Raw genomic sequence first — 1,155 nt, forward strand, 5'->3', positions numbered from 1 at the left:
ATATTCCCATCCCTTAAAATTAAAATTCTTAATATTTTATTATAATATAATATATTATACTATCTATGTATTTAATTTTAATATTGTTTATATATATATAAATTTTTATAAAATAAAATTAATTATTATTTTAAAATATATTATGTATATAAATAAAATTCTATTATAATTAAAATTTTTTAATATAATAATATAATATAATTATTATACATTATTTTTATAATATAATTAAAATAAAATTAAAATAATATAATAATATATAATTACACACAGACACACTGACCACACACCATGCCACCACACACACACCACCCCACACACCACACACACCCACACACACACACACCAACACACACACACACACAACACACACACACACTATTATATATTGTCTAATAATATACATGTAAATTTTTTTTATATGCCCCACTTTCATATTTTAACAAAGCCTAGTAGGGGTATTTAATCTTCGTAAAGAAAAGATTATATCTTTGTAATGTTAGTACTTTTTAATAATTTATCAATTTAACAAATTTTAATAACAAACTATAATTTAATTACATAAATAACCTTGATTCCAATTTGAAGAAAAAGGGTAAACAAATGATTTTTGGTTTAACCTTGTAATTTTTTCCCTATACAAAAAAAGCTAATAACAGAAAAGTACAGTGGACAGTGTATGTACCCCGCACCACAATTACAATCTATTATTTGAAAGAATCCAAATTTGGTACAAAAATAGTGCATTTAACCCTAAGTCCTTTGCCCCCAATTGAAAAGTTTTATTGAAAAAGGATCATTACAAAAAAAATTTGGTTGATTCAAAGGGGAACTAATTTTTTTTTAGACTACTGCTTTCACACCCTATCTGAAATAACTAGATCAATTTTTCTATAAACTTTTCCCAAAAAATAAAAAAAAATTGCCTTTGGCATAACCCCTGTAATTTGCCAGAAAATGTTGACTCCTCATTTAATTATCCAAACGTATATCCAAAAAGTATGTGCTGAACAATTGTTCTTGAAAATTTTATCTCATAGAAAGACTGCAAACCCTGCTAACTGGGGGGGGGCCTAAAAAATTAATATCCCTCGTCTTTGTAAAAGAGTATATATTTATAACTTCTCATAATGCTGCCCCCCACCCCCCCTTCAA

The sequence above is a fragment of the Penaeus monodon genome, chromosome 3 (genome assembly GCF_015228065.2).
Source record: "Penaeus monodon isolate SGIC_2016 chromosome 3, NSTDA_Pmon_1, whole genome shotgun sequence".
Classification (NCBI taxonomy): domain Eukaryota; kingdom Metazoa; phylum Arthropoda; class Malacostraca; order Decapoda; family Penaeidae; genus Penaeus; species Penaeus monodon.